The sequence below is a fragment of the Saccopteryx bilineata genome, chromosome 4, assembly GCF_036850765.1.
Source record: "Saccopteryx bilineata isolate mSacBil1 chromosome 4, mSacBil1_pri_phased_curated, whole genome shotgun sequence".
Lineage (NCBI taxonomy): Eukaryota > Metazoa > Chordata > Mammalia > Chiroptera > Emballonuridae > Saccopteryx > Saccopteryx bilineata.
In genome coordinates, this window is record NC_089493.1 from 63,427,426 (window position 1) to 63,445,941 (window position 18,516).

Genomic DNA, 18,516 nt, shown 5'->3' on the forward strand with positions numbered 1-18,516 from the left:
ATGTGAACTCTTTTTGTTGTTTATACCCCATTCCTTATATTCAGTTCATCTCTGAGCCTTATCACATTCCTGATCACTACTCCAATTGAGGGCATAAGCAATGAGGCTTAGAAATGGGTTGAGGACAATCACTTCGTAGATTTTTCTCAAAATAAAAAGTATGAATTTTCTATTTCAGTCTCTACTAAAATGCTTCTAGTCAAAATGATTGCATCAAAATTTCATATACTCAGGAGACTATTAATCTAACAAATGTCAAATTCATTTTTCTTTTTTTAAAAGATTTTGTATATTGACTTTAGAGAGAGGAGACAGAGAAAGAGGGAAAGGTGGAGGGGAAAAGCAGGATGCATCAACTCATAGTGTTTCTCGTATGTGCCTTGATCAGGCAAGCCCAGGGTTTTGAACCAGCAACTTCAGTGTTCCAGGTTGACACCCTATCTACTGTGCCACCACAGGTCAGGCTCAAATTCTTTTTTTTGTTTGTTTTGTTTGGTTATTGTTGTTTTTTTTTTCAGAGAGAGAGAGGGATAGACAGGGACAGACAGACAGGAACAGAGAGAGATGAGAAGCATCAATAATTAGTTTTTCATTGCGGGTTGCAACACCTTAGTTGTTCATTGATTGCTTTCTCATATGTGCCTTGACCGCGGGCCTTCAGCAGACCGAGTAACCCCTTGCTGGAGCCAGCGACCTTGGATTCAAGCTGGTGGGCTTTTTGCTCAAACCAGATGAGCCCGTGCTCAATCTGGCAACCTCGGGGTCTCGAACTTGGGTCCTCTGCATCCCAGTCCAATGCTCTATCCACTGCACCACCGCCTGGTCAGGCCAGGCTCAAATTCTTTTAATAAATTTTTATTGTCTTCGCTGTGGCTTAGGTATTTGGTGAATGGAAGTGAGAATAAGAAAACACCAAATAAGCCCAAATTTGAAAACAAAAAATATTAGCTTAATATTTGCAAATGAAACTAGTAGAATCCACACATAATGGAAGTAACAACTTCCTATAAAATTAGAGAAAGAGTTTGTGTGTAAATAAAGAACTAAGGAGTTTTGGAAAGAAAGCTGAAATATAATTCATTGAACATATTTATTATGAGCTCTTCTTGTGTATCAACCTCAATGAGGAGTGTGCAAAATTCCAAGAAAGATAAAAACAGAGTAGTCTTGGGAAAAAATGGTTGATTGCCATGTAATTATTCAGCCCAGCTTAATCTAATCAATCTCTCTAAATTTTGACTGAAGGAAACCCTTTAATAACGAAATGTTCTTCAACATACGTAAATCGTTTAATGTAATACACCGCATCAACAAAGCAAAGGACAATAATCATATGACCCAATCAATAGATGCAGAAGAAGGGCATTTGATAAGATACAACATCCTTTTATGTTTGAAACACTCAATAAAATGGATATAGAAGGAAAGTACCTCAACATAATAAAGGCCATGTATGACAAACCATCAGCCAATATCATACTAAATGGTGAAAAACAAAGTTTTTCTTCTAAAATCATAAACAAGACAAAGCTTCCCACTCTCTCCACTCTTATTCAACATAGTTCTGAAATATTTAGCCAGAACAATCAGGCAAGAGAAAGAAATATATCTGATAACTGTATATATCCAAATATATATGAGAATTTCTATAACTCAATAACAAACTCCCCAAACAATCCAATTAAATATGGCCAAAGAATCTGCATAGACAGTTTTTCTAAAGAATACATACAGAAAGCCAACACAAAGATTCTTGATATCACTGATCTTCGGGGAAAAGTAAATCAAAACTACAATGAGATATCACCTCACACCTGTCAAAACTGCTATTGTCAAAAAGACAAGAAATACCCTAGCAGGGTAGCTCAGTTGGTTAGCATGTTGTCCCAATACCCCACAGCTGTGAATTCAGTCCTCAGTCAGGACACATACAAAAATAAAACAATGAATGCATAAATAAGTGGAACAACAAACTGATGTTTCTTTCTCTCTCTTTCTCTTTCTTTCTCTCTAAAATCAATTACAATTTTTTTTTTAAAAGACAAAAATAATTGTTGAGAATGGGGAGAAAAAGGAACTATTGTGCAGGTGGGAATGTAATTTAGTGCAGCCATTGTGGAAAAAACAGTATGGAGATTCCTCAAAAAATTACAAATAGAACTACCATATGATCCAGAAATTCTACTTCTGGGTATCTCTCGAAAGAAAACAAAACTAACTAGCCCTGGTCAGGTAGTTCAGTTGGTTAGAGAGTTGTCCCAATATACCCAGGTTGCAGGTCTTATCCCGGGTCAAGGCACTTTAAGTATCAACCAATGAATGCATTAAAAAATTGGAACAACAAATTGATGTTTCTCTCTCTCCCTCTTTTCCGCTCATCCATCCTCTCAAATTTAAAAAATAAAGACAAATAAAAAAACCTAACTCTGAAAGATATATGCATCCTCATGTTTATTGCAGCATTATTGATAAAAACCAAGAAATGAAAACCACCTGTGTCTGTTGTCAGATGAATGGGTAAAGACATTTTAATTACATATGTAATATATATGTAATGAAATATTATTTAGACATAAAAAGGAATAAAATTGTGACAACAGAGATGAAACTTTTTTTAACCAAGAGAGACAGACAGACAGAAAGGGAGAGAGATGAGAAGTATTAACTCATAGTTGTGTCACTTTAGTTGTTCCTTGATTGCTTCTCATACGTGCCTTGATGGGGGATCCAGCTGAATCAGTGACCCCTTGCGCAAGTCAGTGACCTTAGGCTCAAGCCAGCAACGTTGGGCTTCAAGCCAGTGACCTTTGGGCTCAAGCCAGTGACCATGAGGTCATGTCTATGATCCCATGCTCAAGCCGGCCATCCCATGCTCAAGCTGGTGAGCCTGTGCTCAAGCCAGTGATGTTGGTGTTTCGAACCTGCATCCTCAGCATCTCAGGTTGATACTCTATCCACTGTGCCACCATCAATCAGGTAGGAATAAAATTTGAGGACGTAGGCTCTGGCCAGTTGGCTCAGTGGTAGAGCATCGGCCTGCATGCGGAAGTCCTGGGTTCGATTCCCGGCCAGGGCACTCAGGAGAAGCGCCCATCTGCTTCTCCACCCCTCCCCCTCTCCTTCCTCTCTGTCTCTCTCTTCCCCTCCCGCAGCCAAGGCTCCATTGGAGCAAAGTTGGCCTGGGCACTGAGGATGGCTCCATAGCCTCTGCCTCAGGCGCTAGAATGGCTCTGGTTGCAGCAGAGCGACGCCCCAGATGGGCAGAGCATTGCCCCCTGGTGGGCATGCCGGGTGGATCCCAGTGGGGCACATGAGAGAGTCTGTCTGACTGCCTCCCTGTTTCCAACTTCAGAAAAATACAAAAAAAAAAAAAAAAAAAAAAAAAAGAATCAACTAATGAATTCATGGATGAAGGGAACAATTTGATGTTTTTCTCTATCTCTATCCACCCCCATCTGAAAATCAATTTTAAAAAACGTTAAAATAAACTAAACTTATTGAAACAGAGAACAGATTGGTGGTTGGCAGAGGCAAAGGGTAGGGCAAAATAGGGGAAGAGAGTCAAAAGATACAAATTTCCAGTTATAAAATACAGAAGTTATAAGAGTGAAATATATAGCATGGTGACTATAGTTAATAATACTGGATTGCATATTTGAAAGTTGGTAAGAGAAAAAAATCTCAAGAGCTCTTATCACAAGAAAAAAAATTTTTGTGCTATATATGATGGCATATGTTAACTAGCCCTACTGTGGTGACCATTTTGCAACATATACAAATATTGAATCATTATATGGTACACCTGAAACTAATATAATGTTTATGTTAATTCTACCTTAATTTTAAAAAGTGAAAAGAAATGCAGTGACTTAAAATAGCAAGTTTATTCCCTTGCTCATAGATCTGTGGGAGACTCTGGGCTCCAGGTTCTGAGCCTGACAATGAAGACTGGGTTCAGGGTGGCTCCAGGTGTGCCTTGTCTTTGAATCAATGGCTGCTTGAAATATGTGGTTTGCTTCTTGTGTCTCACTCTGGGGCCCAGGCTGAATAATCAACAGCCACCTGCAATATGCTCTTCTCATCGCTGGAGTACAGGAGAGAGAGCTCAAACATACAAGCATATTTTAAGTTCCACCCCTCCCCCCAAGCCTCTGTATGAATTACAAATACTGACATCTCATTGGCCAAAGCAAAATTTATGATCAAGCCCAACACAAATAGGGCAGGAAAGTATACCTGTAGTATACAGGAAGGAATATTTGCTGAACAATAATTCAAACTCACACATGTGAAGTGCAATGGGAAAGAGCAAGCAGAGTATTATATATATCAAAGTTCTTGGTTTTGTAAGCAATAGAAATAGAAATAGACTCTGGCTTATTTAAGCAGAAAAGGAATTTTATTTAGGAATTCTTGGGTAGCCTATACAGACTCTTGGAAGGCTTAAAAATCTCTTAGAGACCATGCAGCCAGTAATAACTTCCAAAATCACACAGAACTATGCTGGGGAGGACACTGTTGTTATTGCCAGTACCACAGAAACTCGAGCTCACACTGCCTACATTACTGTTGCTACAACTACTGGCACCATTGTCTCTAGAAACTGGTTAATGTGCCTTCTCTACTGCTACAGCTTGTCAGTTATGCCTCCAACCCCCACCCCCAAACAACAACAACAACAAAAAGGCTTTTTCATGCCATTAGCTTTTCATTCATAATCTGGAGCTAATGTCTTCTTGGTAGATCCTAGATCATGTGCACATTCTAACTACAAAGGAGGTGGGAAAGCAGGTATCTGGCATTTCCAGTTTTTACAGAGGTGGAAGCCTCTGCCCCAAAGAACGTTATGTGGTTAAAAAAAAAAAAGAGAGAGAGAGAGAGAAAGAGAGAGAAATTTCGACTACAAGCCCGTAGATGAGGGCAGAGATAAAGGCTTGCCAAAGTTAGTAAGGTTCAAGTTGAATCTTAAAAGAATAAATAGGAGTTAGAACTTCTAAGAAGGGTAACATGAATAAAGAAACACATGTCACATTTGAAGATCTGAAAGTAGTTCAGCATGGTTCAACTACAATGTATGCGGATGGATGTGTCGGAATGACAGTGGGAGAGAGTGTCATGAGATTAGGTTGGTGAGACAAATGTAGGATAGATCATGAAAAGCCGTGTATGTCATGTTAATTGATCAGATTATATGTAGGAAATAACAACTACGCTAGTTATTTAAGACAGGTAATAATACAGGAAAATAAATATTAAGTGGAAGGGCTGGAGGAATTGAAATCAAGGGTCTGCTATGATTTTATAGCTGAGATCCAGGGTTCAGAAAGCTGCTGCTTCCATTGTTGGTGCCTCAGTTGCCTCTTTTGTCTGTAGAGCTGGTGAATAGATAGATACCAGAACTCAGCTACTGCAATTGACTCTGACGCTCACATCTTTGTCACTGTGCTTGCCAAGAGTAGCTACTATAACAGCAGACAGCTTCTACCTTACTTTTATCTTCCAGATTTAGAGCAAGTACATCAAATTGGCAGAACCAACTACATCTAGAACTCTTATGACAAGGCTTTATGGAGAATATAGTTTTTAACTTTCCATCATCTCAAATTAGAAGGAAAGTGGAATGGAGACTGAAACAGCCAATCCATAGTGTTAATATACCATATGAAGGAGCATGAGGGTGGGTTAAGAAGATGTAAAAATTGGAGAATCTTTAGAACTTGATACAGGGTTGACTGGTTGTGATGGGCACTATAGAAGGAGAAGCTGAGGGTTACGCCTCAGTTTCACAGTTGGATAATCCAAGGCATGGTGATATGGTTCAACAAAATGGTATAGAGAAGGAAAAAAGTGAGAGTATAATGGATGAAGGTTTAGAAATGTTGACTTTTTAGGCCCTGTGGTACATCAAGTGGGATTACTGAGTATATGATCAGATATATGGCTCTAAAGCTACAGAGAGGGATGTACTCTGAAGATATAAATTCAGGAATCATGAGTATAGAGGCTAAAGTCAATGTCATAGGAAAATTCAGTGACAATATATTTAAGTAAGACTAGCTACTTAAATAAATAACCCCCAAATCTCAGTGACTTAACATTTTAAGTTTTATTTCTTACTCACCTCATAGACTAGTGTAGATTGATGTATTTGGTAGGGAGGTATTTCTGTTCCATCATCATTCAGAAACCCCAGGTTACTTCTACCCAATACCTCCAACATCTTCTAGGACTTCAAAATACCCCGGTAGATCCTCTGCACCTGGCCAACTGAAGAACCAAAAGATCTCGAAAGAATGTTGAAGTTTTAGAGGCCAGTTCAGACATTTGAATAAGGCTTCCCAAACTACCTGTAGCAAAGGACCACTTAAAAAAAAAACCTTGGCCTTGGCCGGTTGGCTCAGCGGTAGAGTGTTGGCCTGGCGTGCAGAAGTCCCGGATTTGATTCCCGGCCAGGGCACACAGGAGAAGTGCCCATCTGCTTCTCCACCCCTCCCCCTCTCCTTCCTCTCTGTCTCTCTCTTCCCCTCCAGCAGCCAGGGCTCCATTGGAGCAAAGATGGCCCGGGCGCTGAGGATGGCTCTGTGGCCTCTGCCTCAGGCGCTAGAATGGCTCTGGGTGCAACAGAGCAACGCCCCAGATGGGCAGAGCATCGCCCCCTGGTGGGCATGCTGGGTGGATCCCGGTTGGGCGCATGCGGGAGTCTGTGTGACTGCCTCCCTGTTTCCAGCTTCGGAAAAATGAAAAACAAAAAAACCCAATCAAACAAACAAACAAAAAAACCTTCCATACTTAACTGGCAGGGGAGGTAACCATGATTCTGGTGCGAGGCTTATCCATTATACTCCAGATGTGCTGACCTCTGCAATATCCCCTAATGTGGGAAACTCAACTGCATAATTTGTGGCAGTGAGGGACTGCATTCACTCTGTCCCCTGGCCTATAAAAAAAATAAATAAAAATAGAACACTTTTCAATCTGTTGCAGAGTATTACTTTTGTAAAAGACAATAAAGATGTTAGAATGTCAAATTTCTATAAAAGTTTCTAGACATTTTGATTTGCTATACTTACCTTGTTATGGACCCAAAACAAACAAGTCATAGAATGACAATGGTCTCTGAACCACACTTTCAAGTGGCATTCACATACATTGCTTCTGATGAGATTCCACTGACAAGAATCAGTTATACACTGCCTCTTGAATGTAAAAGGAATGGGAACTGTTCAAAGGAGGAAATTAAGCAATTTCTCTGCCTCAGTCTACCCGTCTGGTCCCAAATATTAACTTTCCCTCCTCCCTTACAGTAGTATTCCATCTCCAAATAATATAGCCAAAGGCCCATCAAGTCATTATATCTAGTTTAAAATCCCAGATGGTGCATTAATCTCTCTGTCAAATCTAGATGTTCTTGGTCTGGTGTCCTCTGAACTACAGTGACAACCAATTTACTTCTCCCACCAAACTTACACCCAATATACAATGGTAGAAGTGAAGAATAACTGTACAATACATGCTTGTTAGGAAAGGAGAAAAATGAGACACAGAAATCTATCTATATAATATATTGACAATAGAATATATATTATAAACTTCTCTATATTTATCTGTTATATGTAATAAATCTTTCTATCATCTATCTATCTATCTATCTATCTATCTATCTATCTATCTATCTATCTTTCTATCATCTCTAGCTAGCTATAACTGGAAAACTAGGAAAGCCAGTGGTAAAATTCAGTACAAATCTGAAGACTGAGAACAAGAGAGTTGATGGTATAAATACTGGTCTAAGGCCAAAGGTCTAAGAAACAGAAGCACTGGTATCTCAGGGCAAGAGAAAGTAGATCTCCCAGCTCAAGCAGAGAGAACCAATTCACCTTTGCTTTGCCTCTTTTGTTCTTCAGGCTTTCAACAGATTGATGATGCCCACCCTCCTTGGTGAAGGCAATCTTCTTTAGGTAGTCTGTTGATTCAAATGTTAATCTTTTCTGGAAATACCTTCACAGACACACTTAGAAATGTTTTACCAGCTATCTGGCCATCCCTTAGCCCGGTAAAGTTGACACATAAATTAACCATAACGCACTCTCTCTCCATGTTCTCAGACTCTGCCCCTTTGGAAGTTTTCTTTTTCTATAATTTTTTATAGTCACATCTGAATGAGAGTTTGCGCACCTTGGAGATTTTTTTAGCTTTCACCCTTGAGGAGGCTGGGTGGGGATCAACTAGAGATGCTTTCACAGCTTGAACATTTAAAGGTTATTTTAGATTAAGTTCATGGTTGCTTTGACAATACAATTCCTTCAAATGTATAGTAGGCATCTGATCAATTTGTTTCCAGTCAGTTCAATATTCCTAAGGTGACCAATCATCCTCCTTTAGGGAGGAAAGTCCTTCTTTTGTAAGTTCTGTCCTCCGAAAAGTGTCATCTTACATGTCTTCCTTTGTGATATTGGAAGACTAATCTGTAAATGTCCATATTCGATTGATGCAGACTCGATCCATTGAGTGTGATGTGATGTATTTGTATTTGACATGACGGTTCGTCAAGGATCAGTACAGTGTGGCGAAACACAGTTATGAGACAGACACATGTGCTTCGCATGAGAGACCTTGAGAGAGCGCGTGATATACTGAGCTTGCAAATGGCTTTATGTACTTCTTACTGAAACACAACATGGCATGTACAACATTGTAGACTTACGATTATTTATTTCTCAGTGAATATTCAATCATAGACAGGTAAGCATAATTCATGTTTTATTAATTCATTATCTATTTAATAATTTCCAAATACGGCCTGACCAGGCGGTGGCGCAGTGGATAGAGCGTCAGACTGAAATGCGGAAGACCCAGGTTCAAAACCCCAAGGTTGCCAGCTTGAGCGTGGGCTCATCTGGTTTGAGCAAAGCTCACCAGCTTGGGCCCAAGGTTGCTGGCTTGAGCAAGGGGTTACTCGGTCTGCTGAAGGCCCACGGTCAAGGCACATATGAGAAAGCAATCAATGAACAACTAAGGTGTCGCAACGACAAACTAATGATTGATGCTTCTCATCTCTCTCCGTTCCTGTCTGTCCCTATCTGTTCCTCTCTCTGACTCTCTCTCTCTGTCTCTGTAAAAAAATTAAATAAATAAATAAATAGTTATCTTGTGTCATCTAAAAAAAACAATTTCCAAATACATATAATTTTATTTACAAGTATTTTTCCTAAATTTGAGTTTTAAAGTGGAAATCTAACCTCAAACCATATCTATTAATAACGCATTTTGATTAAATAGTTGCATAAAACAGACTTTTTAAAATTAGAAAATGATAAATACACCCGAATATCACTCCAAATTAGTGGGGGTTTTTAAAAAGAGTTTTTATTTATTTATTTACAGAGACAGAGGGAGAGTCAGAGAGAGGGATAGCTAGGGACAGACAAACAGGAACAGAGAGAGATGAAAAGCATCAATCATCAGCTTTTCGTTGCGACATCTTAGTTGTTCATCGGTTGGTCTCTCATATGTGCCTTGACCGCAGTGCTATAGCAGACCGAGTGCAAGTGACCCCTTGCTTAAACCAGGGGCCTTGGGTCCAAGTCAGTGAGCTTTGCTCAAACCAGATGAACCCGTGCTCAAGCTGGCGACCTCGGGGTCTCGAACCTGGGTCCTCCGCATCCCAGACCGACACTCTATCCACTGTGCCACTGCCCTGCCAGGCTAAATTAGTGGTTTTGTTTGATATTTAGTTTTGTTAATTTAGCTTCCAGAAAATTCACCTACCATGATGTAACATTTTCAGTTCCTAATGTGCTTATATCATTCGTGTAGCTCTATATTTTACTTTTAATTTTAAATTTCATTTAAGGGGTGAAAAAATCAAAAAAGGGAAAATGCCATTCAACAATAAATTGAAAAAAGAATTTTCATTCCTCATATCAGAGAAAGATACCATTGTTTTCTGCAATATTTGCAGCAGAGAATTTTGTATTGCCGTTGGGGGCAGACCAGCGATAACAAAATACTTGACCACCAACAAACATAAGCAATCATTAGATGCATCAGTTTCCTGTTGTAAAATAACAAGTCTTCTTAAAAACTTCAAATTATTCTGAAGATGAAAAACAGTTGGCTGCAATGGAGGAAACATTTGCATTTCATACCATAACTCACAAAGTTTTCGTAGTATGGATTGTACAACTAAATTATTGAAAAAGTTTTACAATGCAAAATTTTCATATGCCAGGACAAAATACGAAGCTATTTTGAAATCAGTATTTTAAAATTACTGTGACAAAATACTTACAGAGAACTTGGAAACTGCAGCACTTGTAACAATTTTATCTGATGCATCAAATCATAATGAAATTAAATTGTATCCAATAATAGTAAGATATTTTAATGTTACCAAGGGCATTCAAATAAAGATTTTAAATTTAGGATCCATTGAGGGTGAAACTTCTGAAATTTTGTCAAACCTTCTATACAGAATAATAAATGAAAACAATTTGAAATCCAAAATTGTTGCACTAACAGCTGATAATACAAATACATATTTTGGTGGGCGAAGACGCAAAGGGGTGAATAATGTGTATGTAAAATTACAAGAGTTACTCCAAAGAAAATACTAATAGGTTGTAATGCACATATTTTGTCAAATGCAATCAACACAGCATCATGTGCCATGTCAATTGATGTAGAAGTAATAATAACTATAATTTATTTGCATTTTAGTCATTTTACTGTTCATATTGCTACTTTAAAACAATTTTATGAAGAAGCAAATGTTGAATACAAAAACTTTTAGGATATTCAAAAGTTAGATGGCTTGCTCTAACACCTGCTATAGAGTGTGTTCTACAATATTTGAGCCTCTCCATTCATATATTTTTTTTAATTTTATTTTTATTTATTTATTCATTTTAGAGAGGAGAGAGAGAGGGAGAGAGAGACAGGGGGGAGGAGCTGGAAGCATCAACTCCCATATGTGCCTTGACCAGGCAAGCCCAGGGTTTCCAACCGGCGACCTCAGCATTTCCAGGTCGACGCTTTATCCACTGCGCCACCACAGGTCAGGCCTCCATTCATATTTTTTAAGTTTAGACAAATGTCCTAAAATCCTGGAGTCGTTTTTCAATAATAAAATATCTGAGATATTAATGTATTTTGTACATAATCAAACATCTATTTTTCACAAAATGATTCAAAAGATTGAAGATGAACACATTTCAGCTACAGAAGTTAGTCTTATTTTGAATGATTTGATCTTTCTATATAAATCTTGTTTTGAAGAAAAATTTCTTCCTTTAATTATAAAAAGAAAATTCTCAGACTTAGAGGAATAAAACCTGGGCATAACAGAAAAGTTTATCAAAGAAGTGCAGAATTTTAGCCTGACCAGGCGGTGGCGCAGTGGATAGAGCATCGGACTGGGATGCGGAAGACCCAGGTTTGAGACCCCGAGGTTGCCAGCTTGAGCGTAGGCTCATCTGGTTTGAGCAAAAATTCACCAGCTTGGACCCAAGGTCGCTGGCTCAAGCAAGGGGTTACTCGGTCTGCTGAAGGCCCACGGTCAAGGCACATATGAGAAAGCAATCAATGAACAACAAAGGTGTCGCAATGCGCAACGAAAAACTAATGATTGATGCTTCTCATCTCTCTGTTCCTATCTGTCTGTCCATGTCTATCCTTCACTCTGACTCTCTCTGTCTCTGTAAAAAACTAAAATAAAATAAAAATTTAAAAAAAAAGAAGTGCAGAATTTTTACCAGACATGTTTTCAATATATCCAAGAATGGTCTAAAACAAACATCATGGGAAATAACAGTTTTCAATGTTTTTTTACTTCATCGCAAGTATATTGGACAGATATTGAATCTTGTCTTGAGTTTTTTTTTTGTTTTTTTTTTTTAAATTTTTTTTTTTTTAATTTTATTTATTCATTTTAGAGAGGAGAGAAAGGGGGAGAGAGAGAGAGGAGAGAGAGATGGGGGGAGGAGCTGGAAGCATCAACTCCCATATGTGCCTTGACCAGGCAAGCCCAGGGTTTCGAACCGGCGACCTCAGCATTTCCAGGTCGAGGCTTTATCCACTGCGCCACCACAGGTCAGGCTGTCTTGAGTTTTTATCTCAAGAAATGCCAGACATCAAAATAGACGACAATTGTCTCTTTGAAGAAATTAAAGACTGAATGTATATTTAAATTCTAAAAAATTAAAGCAATGGGAAAATGAACACGTCGAAATTGATAAAAGATGGGTAGAAATATTGAGTCATTTATAAAATGAACACATTTCATGTAAAAATTTATTTATCCTTGTTCAATTTACATTGTGCTGCCCTGGAACTAATGCAGCAGTTGAAAGAGTTTTTTCAATTGCTAATGATTTTTGGACAAGTGAGAAATCGAGATTGAATGTTGATACTCTAGCTGCAGTATTTGCTGTAAAATCTAATATAAAGAATATTTCTTATGGACAAGAGGGTGGTGGTTACGGGGAGGGGGGGAGGCGAGCGGGGAGGGGAGGGGCACAAAGAAAACCAGATAGAAGGTGACGGAAGACAATTTGACTTTGGGTGATGGGTATGCAACATAGTCAAATGTCAAAATAACCTGGAAATGTTTTCTCTGAACATATGTACCCTGATTTATCAATGTCACCCCATTAAAATTAATAATAAATTTAGAAAAATAAAAATAAATTTTTCTTCTTTAGATATTTCCAATATATTGTTACAAGATGATACATTGACAAATAGTATTCATTCAATGGAAAAGTACTCAATTAGATAATATGATCTAAATGAGTACTTTTTCTTACAATTATTATTAAAATTAATAGGCATGTAAGCATTATTACAATATAAAGTTGTTTTTTAAAATTTTTATTTATTTATTTATTTTTTACAGAGACAGAGAGTGAGTCAGAGAGAGGGATAGACAGTAACAGAGAGAGATGAGAAGCATCAATCATTAGTTTTTCATTGCGCATTGCAACACCTTAGTTGTCATTGATTGCTTTCTCACATGTGCCTTGACCGCGGGCCTTCAGCAGGCTGAGCAACCCCTTGCTGGAGCCAGTGACCTTGGGTCCAAGCTGGTGAGCCTCGCTCAAACTAGATGAGCCCGCTCTCAAGCTGGCGACCTCGGGGTCTCGAACCTGGGTCCTTCCGCATCCCAGTCCGACGCTCTATCCACTGCGCCACCACCAGGTCAGGCACAATATAAAGTTTTACAAATTTATCATATTATAGTGTATTATTGTTTGTAAAGCCAGTAGGCACGGCCATCATCACAGCCTCCTGGCCCATGCAGGTTTGCATTAGATTCGGACAAACAGTAATAAAATAACGGAGCCAAGAACTGGTGGGCCATTACCTTAAATTCTAGCTTGCACCAGCGGGCAAGTAAAAACACACGCTGGGCTCCAAAACCCACCCATTCAGTGCTCACAAAGCTACTGACTTATGTGAGTTTCCTAGAATCAAAAGTTTCTAGCTCACTAACCTTATTCACCTCTGTTCCCCATCTCCTTCTCTCTGCACAAACTCTGCTCAAACTGGCTTCTCCTTCAGCACTCCACCATCTTGGCTGCTTCTCCTGGCCTCCTCCACATGGCCCCTCTCTGCTCTCCTCTCTGCTCTCTCCTCTAATGCTAATCTCAGGAACCGAGAGAGAGCAAGCTCCCGGTCTGCCCCACTTTCTAGTGTAGAAATCAAAACCTTTAATCCAATATACAAACAAGGAAGTCTCTGATACAAAGTCAGTTATCTGAGGCATAATGGGATTCCTTATGAGAGTGCACCACCCCACATCAAAAAGGATAGGAAAGTCTTAGTCTTAAAAGTAAGCCTTGCCCTGGCCAGTTGGCTCAGCGGTAGAGCGTCGGCCTGGCGTGTGGGGGACCCAGGTTCAATTCCCGGCCAGGGCACATAGGAGAAGCGCCCATTAGCTTCTCCACGCCCCCCCTCCTTCCTCTCTGTCTCTCTCTTCCCCTCCCGCAGCCAAGGCTCCATTGGAGCAAAAGATGGCCCGGCGCTGGGGATGGCTCCTTGGCCTCTGCCCCAGGCGCTAGAGTGGCTCTGGTCGCGGCAGAGTGACGCCCCGGCGGGGCAGAGCATCGCCCCCTGGTGGGCAGAGCGTAGCCCCTGGTGGGCGTGCCGGGTGGATCCTGGTCGGGCACATGCGGGAGTCTGTCTGACTGTCTCTCCCCATTTCCAGCTTCAGAAAAAAAAAAAAAAGTAAACCTTAGGCCAGGGGTCCCCAAACTACGGCCCGTGGGCCACATGCGGCCCCCGTAGGCCATTTATCCGGCCCCCGCCGAACTTCTGGAAGGGTACCTCTTTCATTGGTGGTCAGTGAGAGGAGCATAGTTCCCATTGAAATATTGGTCAGTTTGTTGATTTAAATTTACTTGTTCTTTATTTTAAATATTGTATTTGTTCCCGTTTTGTTTTTTTACTTTAAAATAAGATATGTGCAGTGTGCATAGGAATTTGTTCATAGTTTTTTTTATAGTTCGGCCCTCCAATGGTCTGAGGGACAGTGAACTGGCCCCCTGTGTAAAAAGTTTGGGGACCCCTGCCTTAGGCTATAAGGATCCTGCCTGCTTACAGCATGCCCCCAACACACATTAATATAATGACGTCCATCCCAAGAAGAAGGGTAACTAATACCACCTAGGTGACTGGCTTCCACATGGGCAGCGCCATCTTTAATAAAGTGAGCATAATATATTTTATCTGCCCAACATTGTTGCAATGAATACAATGTTTCTTTTATTTACCATATTGTTTTCTTCAATTTATTTTTGTCCTCCTTTTCATTATAAAAAAGTTGGGCCTGACCAGGTGGTGGCGCAGTGGATAGAGCGTCGGACTGAAATGCAGAAGACCCAGGTTCGACACCCCGAGGTCGCCAGCTTGAATGCGGGCTCATCTGGTTTGAGCAAAGTCACCAGCTTGGACCCAAGGTCGCTGGCTCGAGCAAGGGGTTACTCGGTCTGCTGAAGGCCCACGGTCAAGGCACATAAGAGAAAACAATCAATGAACAACTAAGGTGTCACAACAAAAAACTGATGATTGATGCTTCTCATCTCTCTCCCTTCTTGTCTGTCTGTCCCTATCTATCCCTCTCTCTGACTATGTCTCTGTAAAAAAAATTTCTTTGACTCTTGTTTCTGTAAAAAAAAAAAAAAAAAAAAGTTGGTCACCTTATTAATATGCATATAAGCAAGGATGCAACTTTAGGCAAAACCCAGATGGTAGCTTCAGCCTGACCCTATAGGGGAATTCTGGAATGCAAATTATGCCCCAAAACTTTGTGCACCTAAATTAGGGGATTTCGGGCTTTTACACTACTATTTAGCAGTCCTTGGTTAAGAGCCGGCCCTAAGGGCACATAAATTCCCAGGTACTTTCAGTCTCTGTGAAGGTAGGCAAAGCGGCCCCAATAGCCCAAGTGCAGTACTGTGAGAAAGAGCTGTAGATCCTGACTGTTGGATGCAAACGCACAGTGAACCTTGGTGCAAAGGTAGCATCCAAAAAAGGTGGATAAATGTCCAAGAATATGCTAGAAGCACCAACAATATTCCCTCTGCAGGGAGTTCCAAAAGCTGTCTTATTTCTTTCTCAATCAAATTGCGCTCTCAATTTAATAGCTCTTACTTTGGGGAGATGCTGGTCAAGGGATATAAGATTTCAATTATAAGATGACTAAGTTCTGAGGATCTAATGCATGGTATAATATAGTATCTCATACTTGAAATTCTCTGAGAGATTTTAAGCTTTCCCACTCCCCCCCCACACACACACAGAGTAACTATGTGAGGTGATGGATGTGTTAATTAACCTGATTCTAGTAATCATTTTACAATGGTATATATTTGAAATCATCCTGGTGTACATTTTAAATGTATAAAATTTTATTGGTCAGTTATACATCAATAAAGCTGGGGGGAAATAATAACTGCTACTTTGAGGCTATCTGAAACAACAGTTGCTATGTGATACAACGTGTGTAATCTGATTTTTTCCTAAGGGCTGAGTCATTTTTCAAATACTACTGGGGCTTTGTTTGCTCAAAGCTATTTATTTATTTATGTGTTTGTTTATTTGTTTATTTAAATTTTATTTATTGATTTTTGAAAGAAAGAGAGTCCAGAGTTCCAAACCAGCAACCTCAGTGCTCCAGGTCAATGTTCTATCCACTGCACCACCACAGGTCAGGCTATTTATTTATTTATTATGAGAGAGAGAGAGAGAGAGATAGAGAGAGGAACAGATAGAAAGCGAGAGAGATAAGAAACATCAATTCTTTGTTGCTGCATCTTAGTTGTCCATTGATTACATTCTCACATGGGCCTTGACTGGGAGGCTCCAGCAGAGTGAGTGACCACTTGCTTAAGCGAGCAATCTTGGACTTAAGCCAGCGACATTGGGCTTCAAGCCAGTGACCTTTGGGCTCAAGCCAGCAACCATGGAATCATGTCTATGATTTCACACTGTTGGTCAAATAAGTTTGTAAAATATGATTTTTATGTTTGCTTGCTTATAGTTGATATTGGGGGCTGGGCAGCGGCAGGTATATGCAGTCTGTGAAATTGCAAAAAACCTTTCTGCTTGGGAAGGGCCATTGTTTTTCTAATGTTTGCTGGGGGAGGGATTTTGATTGCCTCCAGCCTGTTTCAGAGGAAGCAGAGAGAATGCAGAGTGCTGAAGAGAAGCCATGTTTGCAGAGAAGAGCAGAAGGTATATAGATGGGGAATCAGAACTGAGGGGCTTTGAGAGCCCTACTGAGGCTTGTGGGAACCTTTGATTCTAGGAGAAACCTGAGAAGATTCTCCTGGTTGTGGAACCAGAGAATGTGTCAGGGCTTTGGGAGTCCTGCATGAAAAGGAAGTGTTTTCCCTGCCTGTTTGCTTGTTGGCCAGTACAAGACTTTAATAAAGGAATGGCCCACTTTTTTTGGCTCCACTGTTTCTTTACCATCTGTCCAAATTCAATGAGAACCTGCATTGCCATGATGGTGGTGGCTACTGGCCCTACACAGGATGATCTGATCATAAATTCCTAACTGGGCAGCTCATGGTGGGTCACCCTCCATGCATATAACTTCTTTAGTAAAAGGTTCGTCTTTGGCTTAAGCAAGCCCTGTCCATTGTTTCTGTGCATCTAGGTTAAAATATCTTTGAAATAACCACCCTCCACAATCTTGGTACCTGTCCTATAATCCAATCTCTGCCTTGCTTTTTCCTACCTCCATGTAATCCTCCATATTCCCTCCTAAACTTCAAATGCATAAATGAGGCTGAAAAACTTCATTATTCTCTGGAGTATTTGAGATTTTCCTCCCCACATATGTCAGCTTGGCTCAAATAAGCTCTTATAAAATTTTTCTACAGGTTTGGACGTTTCTTATTTAATATAACAACCCTCAGATCTCAGGGTCATAACTCAATAAAGGTTTGTTTTGGTCTAATTAGTCCAATGAGTGTGGTGGCTGTGCTCATGCAATTATTCAGTCCCAAGGTCCTTCCATCTCATGCTGCTGCCATCCCTTAGCTCCTCAGATTGTTCTGTATCTGGAAGACTAATGTGTAAACAACAAAAAGGAATTCCAAAATCCTGAAAGTTTTAAGGGCGAGGCTTCAATTGGGCAATTACTGCTTCTGTCTTCATTCCACTGGCCAGAAATGGCCATGTGGCCCTATGTAGAAGGGAGCTAGGAAAAATGGGTTTTCTAGGTACACAAGAAGAAAATAAGATGGTGAATATTTGTTATTGTCTCCACCACACTTACCTTCAGTTGCAGGTAAAAGAAAACCCAACTCAAACTGGCTCTGTCAGGAAGGAAAATCTTTTCCTCCACCCTCTTAGATTGTTGTCCCAGTAGAGCCTCTACGTTGATCAGGCGTCCCTGATTCAACTTCCCTGTGCAGTGGGGCACTCCTGCTTATCAGCAGGGCTGGCAGCCTCTTTGAGACTACTCTTGAGGTGGCTACAAGGATTCTATTTATCAGTCCAACACTAACTGCCACGGAGGAAAGACATGACCACGCACAAGTTAGATGCAAGAATCATATAGGCAGTTTATTACAAATCCTTTTGGCGTGCCTGGATACAGCTTAAGGGTGCCCCACCAGCGTGCTCCTCTCAGCTGTCTTTGGTTAGAGAGGTGTGGAGATAGTCCACGATCAGGGGTCTCCAAACTTTTTACACAGGGGGCCAGTTCACTGTCCCTCAGACCATTGGAGGGCTGCCAAATACAGTGGTCCTCTCACTGACCACCAATGAAAGAGGTGCCCCTTCCAGAAGTGCAGTGGGGGCTGGATAAATGGCCTCAGGGGGCCGCATTGCGGCCCGCTGGCCGTAGTTTGGGAACGCCTGGTCCACGTCAACTTTGGAGTCAGGGCAACTACCGCAGCAGGGGACCCCTCAGCTTTAGTACCTTTTCTGGCCTATGCCTTCTGTAAGGCCAATTGCTGTGGCTACCAACACAGTCGCCTGGCCCATGAAGGTTCGGGTTTGTTT

At 40.5% G+C, this 18,516-nt stretch overlaps 1 pseudogene; it reads left to right on the top strand.

Moving 5' to 3' along the window:
- The first annotated feature begins 6,785 nt into the window (after positions 1–6,785).
- On the top strand, positions 6,786–6,935 carry LOC136336777 (U1 spliceosomal RNA; annotated as a pseudogene).
- Positions 6,936–18,516: the final 11,581 nt, after the last annotated feature.